The sequence below is a fragment of the Peromyscus leucopus genome, chromosome 19 (assembly GCF_004664715.2).
Source record: "Peromyscus leucopus breed LL Stock chromosome 19, UCI_PerLeu_2.1, whole genome shotgun sequence".
NCBI lineage: Eukaryota > Metazoa > Chordata > Mammalia > Rodentia > Cricetidae > Peromyscus > Peromyscus leucopus.
The window spans coordinates 63,142,254-63,157,886 of NC_051079.1; the positions used below are offsets into that span (position 1 = coordinate 63,142,254).

The 15,633-nt window shown below is 53.7% G+C and overlaps 1 protein-coding gene across 4 annotated transcripts in view; it reads right to left on the reverse strand.

Annotated features, from left to right (window-relative positions):
• Ctif (cap binding complex dependent translation initiation factor) overlaps positions 1-15,633 on the reverse strand; it is a 264,453-nt gene that overhangs the window by 69,557 nt on the left and 179,263 nt on the right. The window lies entirely within an intron of this gene.

The following is a 15,633-nucleotide window of genomic DNA, read 5'->3' on the forward strand; positions in this document are numbered from 1 at the left end:
ATACCCCCATATCTGTGTATGTTCAAGTACCCGGCACGAAAGCTCCCCCTTTATCAGGCACAGGAGCCGGGGTGTCTGCAGTGGCCTGCCAAGTTTGTAGGGAGAAGATACATGTGAACGAGCAAAGGCTACAGAGGCGTGTGTGTGTGTGTGTGTGTGTGTGTGTGTGTGTGTGTGTGTGTGTGTGTAACGTGCGGTATGGAGTGTCCCTCACCTTCCACTGAGCCCCTTCTGATCTCTCCGGTTTCGAGTCCTGAACCACTTAACCCCATCATTCTGAGATGCAGCCACAGCCACTGAAATGAACGGGGTCATGACAAATCACACAGCAATGGGGGTTGTTTAAAAATAAAAGGCATAGCCACTGTGACCGAGAAAGCTTTGGACAAGGCAGCTCTTTGTCTGGGTGACTCAGGCTGCTTGTGTGAATATCCCACGGCCCCCAACCATTAAGAGTACACAGTGCTCACTGTCTGTCTGTCTGCCTGTAGCTCTTCTTACAGTATAGGCTTAGCCTTGAGGGCTTGGGATTTAAGAGGACCAGACTAGTTAAAGGTGTGCACACAGCCCACAGAGGGTACACCACCATCTGACAAATGACCCGCTGCTGCCTGGGGCTTCTGCAGGAGACCTGGCCTCCTCTGACCATGCAGGCTGAGAGAATCCCCCCCCCCCACCTGCAGATCCTCTGCCACCCAGGGCTGCAGCCTCCCCCTCCCGCCCCCTCCCCCGGGCCAGGAAAGGGAGAGCCAAACAAACCGAACGTTTCCTTTTCTTGCCTTCATAAATCCGTACGGACCGTGGACCTTAGAAAGAAGAGGATGGGAAGGAGGCTCGGGCAGGTCAGCTTGCTGCCTGTTCACAGCTAGAGAGGGACCCTTCCTGCTCTCCAGGGAGACAGGGAGTGAGGGCACAGACTCCAACCCCACACTGAGCTCTGGGTCACGAGCAGTCTCCATATTCTTAGGTCTCAGGATGACAGGGAGAACACATGGCCACTGTTTATTTTGGGGGAGGAGGCTCTGAAAAGCGCTATCATCAAAACACCTGCCTCTTACCTCCTTTCTTGGCCACCTGCCTTCGGCCTGTACCTGGCCTCACTGCCCCCTAAGTGTGTTTCTGGCCATGGGTACTCAGTTGACAGTGCATTCTAAGAAGGCAGGGTGTAGTCCCTAGGGTTTCTACTAGCTGTATGGCTTTGCTTATTGCCCAGGGTTCCTGGCGTTCCCTTTCCCTTCCATCATGCAGACACTCAGGACACGGCTTTATATCATCACGCTGACACACCGTGGTTCAGACCTCCTCTGCCCACATGAGGTCCAGAGAGGGAACACCGCTTGCCCTGGACCATATAGGTAAGAAGTGTCTGTGTGAGTTCCTGCTCTATATCGGTGCCTGAGGGGTCCAATAAACAGCAGACGCGTGGATCGGAACAGGTCAGAGTTCTGCAGAACAACCTCATTCATTTCCCTGCCTGGCTTCTCGAGTTCCCTAAAAGACAGGCTGTGAGTTGTCATACGGACTGGCTGCTGTGATGCCCCCAGACACTTCTAGAATTCCGGGGTTCCAGGTCTTCTTGCCTTCTACTTTAGGACTAACAAAGCGGGCTGCTGAAGAACTCCAGAAAGTCTCTCACTAGACGGTCCCACAGCACACAGTAATCAGACAGAGGCCCTGGCACAAACTGGTGGCATTAAAATCGCAGGAGTCTCACAGTCGCCCATGCCTGGGGACCTGGGGCCCCTCAGTTCTGCAGTTCAGGAATGTGTGCAGGAAGGCAGTGCTGGCTAGGGTGGCCTGATGTGGGCAGAGCCCAGGGCAGGGAGCTTCTGCTCTAGAGGAAGCCCTCCACAGTGGCCCCCTTTCTTTGACTGTCCCTTCTCAAGGCGGGGAGGCCTAGGAGGCTGCAATCTGTCTTATCCCGAGGCCCATGCCTGTTCTTCATCTCCGAGATTCCTGACCACTTCTGTCTCGGTGGGGGAGGGCTACTGACAACCAGGCCTGTCCTCACACCTCCTCCTGCTGTCTGAGGAGAACAAGGAGTGCTAGACAAACCAACCTGCCCATGCTAGAAATATGCAGCCTCCAGGGGTTGAGCTCATTAGTGCTTTGGAACCCTAGGGCATCTGGGCTCCCTAGGCACAGTGTTATCTCTGGACAAATACTGTCCCTGGGGAACCAGGATCCTTGCTTCACCCTCCACCTACCTGCCCCCTCTCTGACCTGCCTGTGACTTCCAGGAACCATACATATAAATGGGATGCTAGCCTGCCCTGGGGGTTCCCACGGGGTGGGGGGGCTGGCTGGAGGTTCCGGTCTACTCCCCAGTCTCAAGTTTCTTGACAGACTGGATACCAGAGTCACCTTCACAGGGTTTAAACCCTTGTGGGACAACACCCCTGCCCAGGGTGCCCAAGTGCAGGGGGTGACGGCAGGCAGGCGAGGCCCGCTTGTGTGCTGGCGCCCCCTGCAGGCTATTCTGTTTACCCAGCGCTGCCGCCACAGGAAGTGTGGGCAAAGCAGGCCAGACGGGGTAGGTGTGTGGGGAAGGGAATGGAAAGTATGGAGCCAGCCAGGGCTGCAGACCAGCCCAGGTGAGGACAGTAGGAATGGAGTCTAGTCTCCACCTGCTCAGTAGTACGTAGGCTTTGGAATAAAGCTCGAAGGGGGGCTTTGAAATCATTTCTAACCCCCTTATTTTATGGGTAAAGAAACCTCTGGAAGGGTACATGAGACTATGCTATTTCAGAAAGACGAGCCTGGCTCAGAACCTTACCTTCTGCAGTTCAGGGTGCTTCCTCCAGAACTGGTCCTTTAACGCTGGCTCTAGTCGTCTGTCATGTGCACCCTGATGGTCTGTCTGTCCTCCTGTTCTGTGCCCAGTATGTCCGAACCTATCCCACCCCTGACCTCCAACTGACCTTCACAAGTTCCAGACACTAGGGGGTGAGTGGTGGTCAGAGGGCCTGGTACCCATGACCAGACCTCACCCAGGCTTTCAATTTCCTCATAGGTACACTTAGGCTGGCAGGGGCAGCTAGGCCAGGGGCTGGCTCCAGACTTCCAGTCTCCCCAGGATCCCTCTAGGGAGCATAGAAACTATGCACTGGGGAGGGGCTTCTCCACAGACAGCAAGGCCAGACTCTTAGTGGACCTCTCTAGGCAGAAGGATGCCAGCCTCCTGATGCCACCTGCTGGGTGAAGCCCTGAGGTTTGGTCCCCTCCCCTGAGTCTGGCCCGGGTTTTAGATGAGCAGCCTGCCCTGACTACCCCAGATACTGCCTGAGGCCTGAGGCTGGCAGGAAGAAGCTCACAACTCTTGAGGTAGAAGTCTGAGTTTTGGATTAAAATGCAGCCTTGGCCTGAAATCGTGGGAAGCCGGCGCCAGCAGGATGAACAGGCCAGTGTGGTTACTCTGCTCAGGGTCATGGCCTGGCTGGGCAGCATCCCCCCCTCCCGGCGGGCTGGACACACCTCCCCTGCTCTCACAGGCTCCTCCACATGCCAGTCTTAGCTTTGATCCTAGCCTCCTACCTCTCTTTGGGGTCACCTCCTCCAGGAAGCCTCTTCCTCCCCCGGCTTCCAAGCCCTCTGCCACTTGGATTGCTTCGCACAGCTGGTAGTGAACGGTTATACCCCCTCCCCTCCATGCCGCGTAACAGTGCCAAACGCAGGGCTCCAGCTGGGCCTCTACGCTCAGCCGCTCTAAGGGCTGCCTTTGTGGCTGGATCAAGCCCAAATCTCAGTGTGCATGTGGCCCCGGGGCTTGTGTGTGGGCATCCAGTTTTCCTTCCTCGGGGCCGCCAAAGGCTGGGTCTCCTCCTCCTCCAGGGAGACGGGAAGATGGGTTAGGGAATTTTTGGAATTCTCTTCGGCAGGGGCGAGTCTTCAGGGAGCACAGGAGGAATGAGAGGGCGCTGAGTGGACTTTTCTCCACAGTGGTTGGTACGGGGGTTGGGGCAGTGAGACAGGCATCAATCCAGTTGACTGAAGGGTAACGGGATGGTTAGGGGGTTGCGGGTTCTGACAGGACCACACTACGGTCCGGGGGAAGCGGCTGGCACCTGGCTGCTCCAGCCATTTCTCTAGGTAGTAAGTAGGTCGTTAGGGGGAAGTGTCTCAGCAGGCTGAATTCAGAGGGCTCTGCTTCTAATCCCCACTTAATTCCTCCAGGCAGATTGGTTTTGCTTTGTTTTGAGGCAGGGTCTTACTACGTAGCCCAGGCTAGCTTCAGATTCAACAAGCCCCGCTCCCTGCCTCGGCCTCCTAAATTCTGGTAAGACATGTACCAGCATGGCTGGCCAGATTGTTTTTTGTTTGTTGGTTTGTTTGTTTTTTGTTTTTCAAGACAGGGTTTCTCTGTGTAGTTTTGGTGCTTGTCCTGGATCTCGCTCAGTAGACTGTCCTCGAACTCACAGAGATCCACCTGCCTCTGCCTCCCGACTGCTGGGATTAAAGGTGTGCGCCACCGTCACCTGGCCAGATTGTTTTTTAAACACCTAGAGTGACATGGTGACGGATGTCAAGCAGAACCCACAGTAGGTATGAATTCTGTGCACACAGTACCAATGAGTCTGGAATTACTCAACACGCTTATTCCATGAGGGTCTGGGAACTATTGCTGGAGTGCAGTCATCTCCCAATGCCACCCAAGCTACATGTTTCCTATTGTGTTAGCCTTGCTGAGCTGATGAGGGCATGGTGGTGTGGGGTGGGGTGGTGGCCCACACCACAGGTGTGGCCTTTGCAGGCCCTTTCTTCACAGGTCTGGGTATTTGCACAGACCCTTTAAAATATGCCTGCTCCTAGCTGGGCCCTGTCAAGACTGTGGTCATTTGGGGGACACAGGCAACCATCCCAGGAGGGAGGGCACTGTTTTGACCTGAGCATCTCTGTCCCAATGTTTCGAATTGGTTTGAAGCATCCCTCACTGTCCTACTTGGGGCTTGTTCTGGGGATCCAGAGGGTACACAGAGGGTCAAGTGATACTCCCTATAGGTGGCTCTCTGTCTCTAAAGGGACACTCAGCCTTTCCCTGGAGACCAGCTTGAATCATGGTGGGGGAGGGGCCAGTAAAGCACTGGCCTGTTTCTCTCTAAAGGCTCTCTCGCCCCAGTTCTGGTCCGCTGGAAAGCGGTTTAAACCTGTGGGCTAGGTGCAAGGCAGCAAGCGACAGAGGCCTGGAGGTGTGCAGGAGTCTTCGCCTCGCCCTTGGCTTCCCAGGGCTTGGTTTGGCACAGCAGATTCCTGTGCCTGTGAGCCCTGCTTCTCCATGGCATGTTACCCCTTCTCTAGGACGGAGGGGCTACCCAGCCGGTGAGTCCATGTTGGAGAAAACATTAACAGGCTTGCTCGCCTAGTGCTGTCTGGGCGGGAGTCGTGGAGTCAGTCGTGATGCGTACCCCACCTGGGGCCCCTGGACCTGCTGGTAGCCTTCTTTAGGGAGTTGGGCTGGCTTTTGTCTCTGCGAAGGGGCCCTCATTTATCTAGGGCACAGAACCTGGCTGCCTGCAAACAGTGAGCTCAGGTACTCTTTTGTGGCACTGAGTTGGGGACCCATGTGGCATTCCTTCCTGTGTGGCATTCTTGCTCTCTATGCCAAAAGTTACCCTGTCTGTCTGTCTGTCTGTCTGACTCCCCTCTCCTCTCCATCCCACTCTTGTCCACTCACTTCCTGATTAGGGCTGTAGGCAGAGGTGCAGAGTCTCCCCAGTTACCTCTCACAAGTGGTCAGAAGGCCGTGTGCTTGAAGAACACTCTAGAACACAGGCGATGTGCCCTTGGCCGGGGAAGCCTGCTTATATGGGGCCTCATAGACTCTGAGATGTCTATCTTTCTAGAAGCTTCCAGGGCCCACTGGGGCTCTTGCTGAGGGATAGGGAACAGATCTACATTGCCTGCACTGGCCAGCTGTCTACACAGTGTATAATTCCAGCGTCTAGCTTCTGGGAATGAAACACTACCATTCTCCATGCCAGGGCCAAGCACTGGGCTCCCAAGGGACTTGGGAGTAAAGTTTAGATTTTGGCAGGGTGAGTGCCAATCTTTGCATGCTTCCTGCACGGGCAATACCATAGCCCCTCAAAACCCCCTAGATCGGAGCTGGCAAGATGGCTCAGAAGGTAAAAGTGATTGCTGCCAAGCCCCTGAGATCAATCCCCAGGACCCACACTGTAGGAGAGAACTAACTGATGAAAGTTATCCTCTAACCTTCACAATCGTACTATGGCATGCACAGATATAACACACATATACACACATGCACAGATACAACATATATATACATGCATACACAGATCCAACATGTATATACACACATGCACAGATACAACATATATACACATGCACACACAGATACAACACACATACACATGCATGCACGCACACAATACTCTCTCTAATTGTAATACAAATTATTTTTATCAAACAACCAAAACACAGTGAGATCTCTAATGTAAGTTGCCTAGAAGCATAGTATCCTATAATCGTCCATCACATCTCCATTAACTCCGGGGGCTACTGGTTTCTATCTATATGAGTAAGTTGGACTGGATAATCTATATGGGACCTTCAGGTCTATACTGGTCTGTGGTTTTTTAAAATAAATTCTGAAATGCTACAGCTCAAGAGCCCACCTTGGCTCCCTAGGTACACTAGTTCAAACCCTTTTGCCTCTCCGGTCCCTAGCTGGATCATCTCACAGACTCCATTCAGTTCTCAGCTTGATTCCAGGCAACAAGTATCCTCACTCTCTGTGACTTATGTAATTCCTTTGCATCTCCATTCACTACATTTCCTCCATTAAAAATAACCAGAAAACTACCTGGCAGTTCTTCAAGAAGTTAAACATAAAATTTCCATATGATCCAGTAACTACCTCCAGATCGACACCCACAAGCCTCAAATCAGGGATTCTGGTACTTGTACATCCATGCTTAATGCAACACTGATCAGAAAAGCCAAATGGAAACACCCCAAGTGTCCATCGATGGAGGAGCAAAATATGGTACATACAGACAACGGAATACTATCCGGCCGTTAACAGAGAAAATCTGATACATGCTCTCAAATGAGTGAAGTTTAAAATCATTATACTATGTGAGACAAGGGAGATTCAGAAAAGAGGAGGAGAAATATGGTATGCATGATTCCGTGTGTGTGTGTGTGTGTGTGTGTGTGTGTGTGTGTGTGTGTGTGTGTGTTACAGAGCAGGGAAATCTCTGGAGGCAGAAGAGTGGTAGAGGCCAGGGGGACGGGGAGCTACTGCTGGGTGAGAACAGGACTTGGGTTTGGGAGGTTGCCTGGCATTGTGGGTGCCTTGATGCTGCTAAGCTGGTGCCTTAGAAACGGTTCAAGTGGTTGATTTGATGTTGCCTGTGACCGTCATTTAAAAAAAAAAATGCTGAAAACAAAACAAAACAAAACAAAACAATACAGGGGTCATTTTTTCCTCTCCTCTTTAAAATCATGCCCTCCTGTTGGCTTTGATTTGCTTCGTCACTTGACCAGGGTCCTCACTCAGGGCTTGGCTGCACCCTTAATTCTTCAAGTTCTCCCAGTCTCCATGGGCCCGGCCCAGGAGGGACCCACAGGTGGGACCCACAGGAGGGTCTCATGATCACAGAACTAGTGGCTTCCTCTTTTACAGAGGCACCCTTCCCTACAGGGCGTGGCTCTCCCTCTGTGGTGGCTGGTTGAGGGTGGCCAGGAGCCTTGGTGGGTAGCCAGGGCCAGCCTGGGGAGCAGTTATATAACCGCAGGGAGGATTTTTTCCACTGGCCGGTTGGTGCCAGCTTTCCAGTGGTGGCGCAGCAGGTAGAGGCGCCCTGTCTGGGGCGGCGGTGCCCAGGCAGGGCTGAGATGCGCTGATCTGGAGTCGCCTAGCATAGCTCGGATTCCCAGTGGCTGCCTCAGGCTGGTGGTGGGAAGGGATCTGCTGTCTCCTGCCTGCCTGGCTGGGTGAGGGAGAAAACAGCAGGAGGAGGTGCTGGGGGTGAACTGCCAGCCAGCCAGGGGTGACCCTCTGGGGCCTGGGACACCTGAGCCACCTTCTCCGATAACCCACTTATCTGCAGGACCTGCCTGGCAGCCTCAGACAGGGACGCTTCTGGCCAAGTTCTCTCAGGGGATTTAGCCGGGAAAACGGAGCCGGGGTGGGAGGTGAGGGTGTACAGGGAAGAGGACATGGCCTGGCCAGGACAGTTCCTGACCAGGGAGAGCTTTCTGGGGCCCAGGGACTAGAAAAGCAGAACACCATGTACCCCTCTTCAGGGGCAGGCGCCTGAGCACGGTCCATTTTGTCTCCCCAAGGCTGCTCTGTCCCACTGTAAACAGCAGACCGGTCACAGCCACACTAGGACTGTGTTGGTTGGTGGTAGGACTTGGATAATTCTTTGTCCCTAAGACACAAGCCTCAGACAGGAAGCACTTAAGCAGATCTACTCATTGAAGGAGGTGGGAGGATTGATTAAGGCCAGCCTGGGCTACATAGTGAAACCTTGGGTCAAACACAAACAAAACAAAACAATAAGAAATGGTTTGGGGACTGGAGAGATGGCTCAGAGGTTAAGAGCAACCGACTGCTCTTCCAGAGGTCCTGAGTTCAATTCCCAGCAACCACATGGTGGCTCACAACCATCTGTAATGAGATCTGGTTCCCTCTTCTGGCCTGTAGTCATACATGCTGTATACAAAATAAATAAATAAATCTTTAAAAAAAAAAAAAAAGAAATGGTTTGACACAGGTGATGTTTTGGGGTGGGGTCTCTGGTCTGGAGACCAGGAAGGCTGGAAAAGAGAAACAACCCAGTCCCAGGGCCTATCCTAAGGTCACTGCTTTACAAGCACCCATCACCTATCCTATCCCAAACTGAATCTGCATGGGGGTGAGAGATAGGTCTCAAGCCTGGGGCACAGGGTGACCTTTGCCTGGAGATAGTCAGGCCTCCTGCTCTCCAGTACTCTGTGCCCATGGGGCAGCTGTCACTGTGGGCCTAGATCTGGGCTGAGGGCTGTGGGTACTCATTCAGTCTCTACCAAAGCCCAGGGCAGAAACTGGGTATCAAGATGGCTTTGAAGACTCAGAGGTCAGCAAAGGAAGCGGTAGGTGTCCCTATCGCAGTCCTGGGCTCCCAGGGTCTCAGCTCTGGCTCCAGAGCAGTCCTGCCTAGAGACTTGGGATAGCTCTTTGTTCCAGGTGCCCTAGTTTTGTTTGGTTTGAGACAGGCTGCCGCCTCAGTGTCCAGGCTGGCTTAGACCTTATTACATCGCCCAGGCTGTTCTCACAAATTCACAATCCTCCTGCTTCCACCTCCCAAGTACCTAGTGTCTAAGGCATGTTTTAATGTTCAAATCATCAGTTTCTCTGTCCTGCTGAGCACCCCACAGTTCCAGGGCCTCAGATTCAGCACCCCAAGAAGCCACCTTGTCCTTATTCTACCCCCCAACTGAACCGTCAGAGAGATCTGACCTAAATACTGACCTCACTCCTTGAATGAATACTTGAGACCTGGCTGGTACCCATGACTGGTTTTTAACAGATAAGGGGACTAGAGAGCCTGTAATGAACTGACACATATCAGAGGCCTACCCTAGCATGCGGTACACAGCAGGCGCTCAATAAGGTTGGGAGGAGACAAATGTGATTGGGAAAATGCAGATAAAATCTACTCACTCCGCACTATAGGACAGACAAGGTGCCCGCAGCAGGGTACGTGGTTCTGACCTGCCCTGGCTCCAGCATGGCTAAGGGCTGGGCGTGGAGACAGGCATCGCTCTCCTAGTCATGGCCCTAGCCTGCCGCAGACTCTGCAGAGGTCCAAGCTCCTGTGACCACCCATCTCTTGGGACACATGAGGCAAGCTTGCTGCGGGCTGCCAATGAGTGTACCAGCTCCGCGGGCCCCTCCCTAAGCTTGGCATTCCAGAGTGGGCACAGACTACTCCTGAGGGTTCTCCGAGGTCAGGCCTTTGAGAAAATGAGACCCTCTGTGGGCCTAGGGAATCACCTCTGCGGCCTGCCTGCGGGGAAGGGCTGGCACTGCCTGCTGGCCTGTGTCCTCTCCCTGCTGGCTCCGGCGGCCTTGGAGGGGAGCGTGTGTGGTGATGGCCCAAGGCTCCAGCTCTAGCTTTGGAATGCTCAGAACAATGCACTCCTCTCCTGGGCATGCCCCGCCGAGCCAACATTAAAATTAGTTTACATGCTTAGAGTGCACATGGGCTCAGCCGTGGGTGTGGCAGCAAGCAGGGAGTGAGTAGAGGGACAGAGGGTAAGGTCGTGACATGGTCTGGGTTGGAAAAGAGTATTCTTTTGGGCAGCCTTGGCTCCCTCAAGTCTGAAGGGACAGGGGCAGTCCTGCCTTTCCCTAAGATGGACTTTGCAGTTCCCACAGATGGCTTCATCGAATGGATTTCCCCAAGCTTCCAACCCCTGTCCTACTTAGGATAAGAACAAGGAGGCCAGACAGCTACTTCAGAGCTGAGGCATTGCTAAACCACTTTCTCCTGTGTGTGTGTGTGTGTATGTGTGTGTGTGTGTGTGTGTGTGTGTGTTTGTGTGTGTGTTTGTGTGTGTGTGTGTGTGTGTGTAGGGGAACCCACCTGGGAATCACACATAGGAATGGGCTTCTGCACCAAGGAGCACTGGGACCTCAAACCCAGTGCTCCATCACTTTCTGGGCAGTGAGGCATTTACTGAGCATCTGCTCTGTGCCAGTCACAATGTCAGGAGCTGGAGAAGGATAGCTCAGCCAGGGCTCTTGCCCTTGAGAAGTCGTTAGCTCAGAACTGCTCAACTCCAGAACCACGGCCAGCCTGCTTTCTTCTTCTGTAGACTATGAGGCTCGCAAACACTGGACTTGGGATACAGGGGATGGTTTAAAATGTCCAGAAACTAAGAGAGCCGGAGGGCAGGAGAGCTTTCTCTTACAATCAGTTGAAGGAACGGCCTGGTTCCCCCACCTAAGCTTGTGACTCGGGCTCAGGACAGAGGTGTGGACTAAGAGAAGCAGGCTAGGAGTAGGAGTCATATGTACTTCTAAGGGATGCGAGGGGAACACATATCTTTGGGGCTTAGGGCAGTATTTTGATTTCTTGATAAGGGCTGCCAGATCAGAGGCCCTCACCAATCTTTACAGAGCTGAAGGCATTCCCAGAGACCCCACAGAACCACCATCCAACTGAGCCTGTCTGTATCATAGGCCCAAACGCCATGCTGACCAGTGACTTGCCCCGAAACTCTGAGTGTCCATTCTCTAGCTTGAGGTCAGCTTTTTAAAAAGGCTATATTCTAGAAGGTACCGGCGGAGAGCAACTTATTTTGAAATCTGGCCAAATGCCAAACTCTGATTTGGTGTTGCCTTTGCACAACAACCCTGCTGTGTTTACGACTTGGTCCAGATGAAGAGGGTTTTTTTTTTTTCCCCCTTTTCAAAAAAAGGTATCACATCCTTCTGTTAGATGTGTTGTTAGCAACAGTTGCTAGGGAGAGCTGGGTTCAGTTACAGGCACACTGATGCCTGCTCTAATAATACTTCTCTCTGCATAGCTCAGATGCAGACACCTCTTGGCTAAACAGGGCACACACATTTCAACAGAGGAGGGCTTGAACTCGCACTACCCAAGGAGATCTAGGCAAAAGAGTCCTCTCTGAGCTCAAGGGGAGGGCAGAGGGCGGTGACCAGGCAGTCCTGGGTGGAGGGGGCCCAGGCCTTTGATTCCTCTCATTCCTAAGGTCCCATAAAAAGAGGCACACTCATTCTTCCTTCCCCATGAAACCGGAGCCCTCATCCTCCCCAGGACTACACCACAGTCCCCCGATGAGCACCAAGGAGTCTTCTGGCCGCTTTGGCCCAGGGGAGCCCGCAGTCTCCAAGAAGTGGAAACAATCAATGTGTAGAAGCTGGCTGGCTCCGCACGAAGGATCTGGGAGCCTCATGGGCAGGGCCGAGCCACAGAGGCGGCTGCTGCCAGCTTTATTGGGTGGCCTCGTCCGCACTGGGGATGAGAGTGAGGCCCTTCTCCTAAAACACACGATGGCCATGCCAACAAACGGCACAGGCCAGGAAAAAGGAAACAGGAAGTCTCAAGCAGGGAACAGAGGGACCCAGTGGGAAAGGAGGAGAGGGTCTCTCCTCTTTCCAGGGCCGGGGAGTCTCAGGATGGCGAGGAACAAAGTGAGAAAGGGACCCCGGGATGGTGGAGCCCGGCTCCTTCACAGACGGGAAAATGAGGTTGGAGGTGAAGGTGATCTATCAACAGCTAAGCTTTCCCGCCAGCCCAGTCTGAGTCTTGCACGTTGCTCAGCAAAGAGCCTAGCGCCTGAGAATTGAGTTTTAGCCGGCTCACTGTGTGAGAGGCTGGGTGGTAAGAGACGACAGTGGGACAGTCCTGGTGTCTCTGGCCCTTCATCCTGGCCGTGACGTTCACTTCACATGGCCTGATGAATTCTTGATGACACGATGTCCCGGTCTGTGCCTGGAGAACTTCAGGCACCGACATTCAGTAGGTCTGGGGAGGACCCCAGGGTAAAGCTACAGCTCTCCATGTGATCCCAGTAGACGATGGCTGAGGGTCTGCTCGTTAGCACACCTGGGATCTGAAATGGAGTATGCTCAGGCTGCATCCCCACACTGGACAGCCATATTGGTAAGGGTCTGTGCCTGTTTGCCCAGCCATGAAAGTGACCCCACTCTTACAAACTACCCAATGCTTTGTTTCCAAAAAGCAAGCACGGCCCCTGGACCAAGCTGGCAACGTCACCAGAAGCTCAGTAGGAACAGATGTGGAGACTCTAGTGAAGACTCTGGGCTTGGCACATAATAGATGTTTAAGAAATGTCCACTTAATGAATGGAATTTTACTTATGAGCACACTACTAAGAAAGGGCCCATATCTAAGGCAAAAACTGGAGCTGGTTTAGATTTAAAAACTGACTAATTTTGATCTGTGGGATTGGCGATGGGGGTCTACAAGAGGCCTATGGGACCCATGAGTTTCAGATTTCTTGACAGGGTGATGGGGAGAGTCTATCTGGGAAGGACCTATGACTATTCCACACCCCGTTTCCCACTTTGTGGGCACTGCAGCCCCCCACCTAGCAGGAATCTTGGACCTCTGCGGCAGAGTATTTACCACATTCAAGACTGCCCCTCTCCCTGCCATGTCGCCGCCAATGACGACTCCTCATGCCAAAACCCGGACCAGAAGAGCACTCGGCCAGGGAGGGCCACATCCAGACGCAGCTGCTGGGAGGGGCGTGTACCGGGCACTTCACACCTGGCCCCTCTGCAGTCCCTGTCGCTAAGCTGGGCCTCAGAGCCTGCATGGCAGCCCTGTCAGGCTACTGCAGCGCCGGCTCAGAGCCTGCCAACTGAACGTGGGGCTGGCTGGGGATCCAGAGTCAAGTGGGACTGAGTGGACAGAGGTCAGGAGCCTCAGGGAGGGCAGGGCCCTGCAGGCAGTGAAGACAGACTCCCTCAGAGGTGTGAGGAGGGCAAGTGGGAAGCGTCCCCCGGTCTACTGCTTCTCCTTTTAGATTTCCCGGGTTGGGTGGCAAGCGGTTTCTCCGAAAGGCATGCTCTAACTGCCGCCTCCTGGGTTGCAGGGAGGAACAGAGACCCAAGCAGATAAGCAGGCTTCCTCTCTGTAATCAGGGAGCCATGGGTCCTCAGGCACCTCACCTGGCACAGCTAAGATTTTCCTCACAGCCCAAAGGGCTCTGGCCAATCACCAGAAGCCCAAGTGTCTAGGCCAAGCCTCTGGTTCCACCTTTCAGAGGGCTCCCACTTCCTTTCAGAGGAAGCTGGTGGAGGGGGGTGGCCTACAGAAGAACCACAAATGTTCCAGTTAGGCACGTGGCCTTCTCCCATTACTGTGGGTCCCCAGGAGGGTGCACCCTTGGAGTTTACGATGTGAGTCTTGTTTGCCTCCTGGGGTTCTGTTCTTGACTGGGAGAAGAGAGAGGGGGGGTTTCTGCTTCTTTCCTCTTGTAATAGCCATTCCTCCATGACCATGACCTGCCAGCACCAGCATGGAGCAGCTGGCCAGATACAGGGCTGGGCCCAGCAGAGGTGGTGCCCGCCCATCAGAGCCTGGGGAAGCAGGACCATGCTAACATGCAGTTGTTTGCCACTATGGGTTCCTGTGGTCAGGAGATGCAGTTGCAGTCTTCCCAGTATACATTGAAACCCTTGGCTCCAAGGTTGCTGCTTGGTGTCCTTGGACACCCAGCCGGTGCTAGTCACGTGACAGAACAGAGAGACAGACCAGTATCGGGGCAGGGAAGGGTAGAATGTTGCAGGGACACAGAGTGGGAGACTGTGGCAGATTTTCCAGGGCAGTGGTGTCCGAGGGGGTTCTGGCAAAGGGCTGAGGATTAGGTGGAAGAGAAGAAGTGAATTCAAAAGAGAATTCTAGACAAGATGGGGGAGTCTGTCTACTAGGGTGAAGCCGGGGGCTCAGTCTGGCTGCAGGGTAGTATTGGGGAGCAGGGGGCGGGATGTCAGTGCCCCTGGGACAAGCTGGCTTCTGGGGGTGGTCAGAAGGTTTGAATCATTCACACCATTGAGTGACAATGTGAGGGAGGACAGGGGAGCCCAAGACTGCTTCATCGGGGCCAGGTCTTACAGCGTAAGAAAAGGCTTATGTGGGGTTACTTGTGCCCATTTCCGAGGCCCTGACATCTCCAGCAGCGTTTCCCTGGGGGACTTGCAGAGGCCTTGACTGCTGATGCCCGGACCAGGTCTAGCCTCTGGGTTTCCAGCAATCGGTTCCGGCTCAGCTGTGCCCTAGCCCTCTCATTCCGTGCGGACTTATTACCTAGGGCGCACAATAGGATTTCTCTAACTTAAATTACTCTTGCAATGGGTTCTAGAAAAAAATAACCCATCTTGGGCTAGCCCCCGCAGCCAATTATCTTTCCTGGGTGCCACAAAGCCTGTGTGCCTGTCTGCTGGGTGGGGGGGCACTGCATGGATTTCTTACAGCTGCAGCCATGGTCTAGAACTTGTACCCCATTCTGACCCCTTCTCCGGAAAAATTAAAAAAAAAAAAAAATCCCCAAATCAGTCTGAGGCCAAGCCTATCCCTGACTCCCCTGTGCCTGGTGATCCATGGCAGACAGACTTCTGCCTGTTTGTCACCCTCTCCACTCTCCCAGGACATTCCGGCCTGCGAGGAACATGCCCATGTGCAAATCCCTCAGGTAATGCGGGAATTCATCACCAGGGGAGCATGGGCGATCCAGGAATGGCAACCTGATCACAGCTTGAAGCTGGAGAGAAGCTTGAGGCTGGCCAGGGAGGCTCAGGTTGCAGACAGCGAGACACACACACACACACACACACACACACACACACCCCAGGACAGGCATGGCCCAGTGCACCACAGGCAGGTGGGCCAGTCATGACCTCCCCTCTGCTTTTAGGGACAACACGGCAAACCACGAACCAGGGGGCCACGTGCCCTGTGTACGTACGTCTGTTGTCCACGTGTAATTATGAGGGGACACCCTTTGACTCTCAGAAGCGGCACTGCTTGGATGTCCTGGCATATGGTCACCCCACTTTCCCCTTTCCTGCAGGTGGTCTCTCTAGCTCTGTCACCCCATTTTCCTCACTCCCTGGGGGATTGCTTT